Consider the following 3,643-nt stretch of genomic DNA (forward strand, 5'->3'; position numbering starts at 1 on the left):
TGGTAAAAATGTCTCTTTGTAATGGAAATGAATGTGCTTTTTGATCTGTTTTTTCATTTCCCTCTCTTTTAGCAGAAAGGTTTGGATTACTTGTATTAAATGGTTCTCAGGAGTTTAGTAGTACGGTGTGAATAGGGGGTAAATTCTCCCGCCCTCTGGGCAAAGCACCTTATGCCTAAGTTTCTACCTAGTAACAAATTCATGTATTTCTACTGAGTTTTCTAGAATAGTGTTGTAAGTTATTTTTGTAAACTCATACGTTAAGTGAAGGATTTTTAAATGTTTTGTATGGTATCAGGAACGGTCGGTGGTGGTATTTTTCTGGCCAGTTTATTAAATAAATGGAATATTTGCACAAACAGATGCTCATTTTGATGCCTCTTCCAAGCAAAGAAACCAGGTGACAGCAAGACAATGTTGTTTTTAAAGGCCAGAAGAGGGCACCTTGATGAACCCAGCTGTGATTTCTTTCAGTCTTTTGAATTTTGAAGGCAGATATTTCCCTGAGAAACAGGGTTTGCGGCTATTTTATGTGCTTTTTTTTGCATGTTAAGCACATGAGAAGGACATGCTTAAAAATAAGGAATGAATTAAGAAACCAACCTTCCACTGCACTAGCTGCCACCTATATAACGTCCGAAAACCCAGGAGTACAGGTTCCTGAGCCATTCGGCAGCGTAGCCGTTCATATTTAAGCACATGCATAGCAGCATTATTTTCAAACAAGTACGTAAGGAAGTCAGATCTTGGAGCAAAGGGAATAAAGACATGTATGAGCTTAGCTTTGCAAGATTGGACCCCCATGTATCTGTTCCTATGGCCCGTGTCATCATCAATAACGTGCATTTTTACCCTAGTGACTTTACAATTCAGTAGTTGTTGGTTTTAATTTTACTTTAAATTTAAAACTGGGAGGCTTTTTTTTGTAGGGCTTTTTCTTTTCTGTCTCCAGAAGGAAAACATTTTCTGGTGTGTATTTCTGTGTCATCTGTGCATGATGATAGACATATATAATATATTATAACATCACATAAGGATGTATTAAATGCCAAAGCAAAGTATTGAATGTTTATATAAAATTAAACATACATTTGGTAATGCATGCTTTGGAAGTATATACTAGAAAATGTAATAAGCTAAATGGTATTTATATTCAGCTCATATTCATTAGTTATTAACATTTTTTTTTTTGGCAGTCTTACCAGACTGTAAGTGAGAATCATCTTAAGGTATTACAGATAAAAATGCAGACAGAAAATTTCACTAACTTCAGCAAGGAATTAGTAGAGTTTCACTGACAGCTCCAAGAATTACTGTATTTTAAGCTCCCCCACCCCAGCCGTTCATTCCCCTTTCTACCCCTCTCCCCTCGGTGCGAGTTGTTGGCGCAGCCCTCATTTTTCCTATAAGTCTTGTGTTTAAACCTGGATGCTGCCTTCCCTCCTTCAAGACCTGCTGCCTGCCCGGAGTCGCGGCGCAGGAGGCTCTCCAGCTGTAGAGCCGCACGATGGGGCAGGACCGGTTCCAGACAGGACGGGTCTCCTGCAGACACCGTGGGCGCTGGAGGTTTCACGGTCGGGCGGGTGTCTTGCTGCGCCTCGCGGGAAGGCCTCGCGCTGGTACGAAGCCTGCCGATGGTCCCGCCTCGGACTGCGCCGCTGCGGCGCGTCCCTCGCTCTGCGCTGCCGCGTGGCAGCCGGTGGGTGACTGCAGGAGAAGAGCCGCGGTTGTGTGCTGCTGCTGCACGCCGTGCCAATGCCAGACTGTGAAGAAGGGGTCAGATGGATGAGTCTTTTACGTAAGGCTGGATAGACTCCTTTCAGGTCAAAATACGGTATAAATGTTTGTGGTAAAATGGCAGCTCTGCTGAGAGTCGAGTTTCAGGAGCCCTTTCTCTTTGAAAACTGCCTTTTCTGATTGCTCAGTTGTCCTCTGCGTGGGATGGTGTAAGACTGCTTTCTTGCCGAGGCCTTTTTGGCCTCCAAAGGTAAATTAAACCTTATAAAAAAACCAGAAAAGAAGGCACCAAGGGGTCTGCCACACCACTAGCCTCCCTTCTGCATGCACAAAACAGCAACAGGGTCCTGAAAGATTTCTGTTTTGGTTTGGGGGCTGCCGGCGGGGAGAGGGGAGCGGAGCAGGGGCTTGGGCGTTTATCAGAGAGGGTGGGGAGGCGTTGTGTGGGGCCGTGGTGTGAGGCGGGAAGGGCCGTCGGTGGGAAAAGAAGGCAGGGCAGCAGCTGCGATGGTGCCCGTGAGGGGAGTAACAGAGGGCTTGGGGGGGAGGGTGGCCGAGAGCCCTCCCCGGAGACCACGGAGCTTGGGAAAGGCGGGAGGGTCTCTGCAGCGACGGGCTGCCGTTCGGCTGGGCCCGCCCTGCGGGGCTCGCGCGAGCCTGCGCATCCCAACCACGCGTTTTGCAAGGCTGGGATGCTGTGACCGAGCCCAAAGGTGGCTCCTGAAAGTGCTTGTTGCCGAAGGGCGGGGGGACGCTGCTGGGTGCCCTCACCGGGGGGCTCCTTTCCCTCCCCGTGCTGGGTGAAAGCCACCCTTTCGGGGGCGAGGGGACGGCTTTATTCTGAGGGACGGCAAGGCCTCAGGGCCAGGTGCCTCAGAGGCGGCACGGGCAGATGGCTGATCCCGAGGAAGGGCCGCGTCCATCGAGACAAGATGCCTGTGCCCTGCTGATCCACCATCTCGTCCCAGTGAAAGGCACGGCCCGTGGGCTCCCAGGCCTCGCTCAGCCCCACGTGGCGAGGGCCCGGCTTGCCCGTAAGGGTCACCGCGCCGCAGAAACCGCGTGCCGGGGGCTGCAGGACGCTGCCGACGGGTGAGTCGCGCCCCAGTGGGGAGCAGCTGCACCTCCTGCAGGGGCCTGGGGAGGCACCGGGTCGTGGGGACTCGCTTCCCCCCGGCACAGTCCCCGTTTCCATCCCGCTGGCTCTGCTCCCGTGCTCCAGCCAGAGCTCTGCTGGGTTGCTGTTGGTTTGGTTTTTTTATGTTGGGGGAAAATTACATGTTTGTTTGCCTTTTATTTGCCAAATGCTCCTGACCTGTGTTCTGTTGGGCAGAATTTGACTTTACACATATGATTTCTTTTTCATTCAGTTGCCGTTTTTCTCTCTCTCTTCCCGTGAAACCTTCCTAGTTACAGACTTGTCTGAGGGAGTTCTCCCACAGGATTTTTACCTCTTAAAATTACAAACTAAGCTGACACACAGGGGGATATATATCAGGACAGAGAGCGAAGGCTTTCCTTCCCCTAGCAAAGCTGTGTGACTGGCCTTGCTCAGGACCACCAGTGACTCCTGACCTGCCCCACCGCGTTGGCTGACCACCAGGGGCCTGCAAGCGATGATTGCTTTCTGCCAGGGAGGCCATGCTGTGGCCAGACCCCTCCATGGAGCATCCCCTGCTGCTGAGCTCGTCCTCTGCTGCAGCTGCTGCAGGCCCGGACAAGCATCCATCCCCATCTTTAGACTTTAACAGGAGCTGACCTGGGCACACAGTGACAAATCTACTGCTTAAAAACAGCTTCATCTTTCTTTTGTATATACTTGTCTCAGCGAGCACTTCTTTTCTTGAAAACAGGTTTTATTTTAGGTTAGGCACAGAGTAAATTGAGCTCTGCCTATTGCTTGCTT

Source organism: Platalea leucorodia (genome assembly GCF_965183815.1).
Source record: "Platalea leucorodia genome assembly, chromosome: 4".
NCBI lineage: Eukaryota > Metazoa > Chordata > Aves > Pelecaniformes > Threskiornithidae > Platalea > Platalea leucorodia.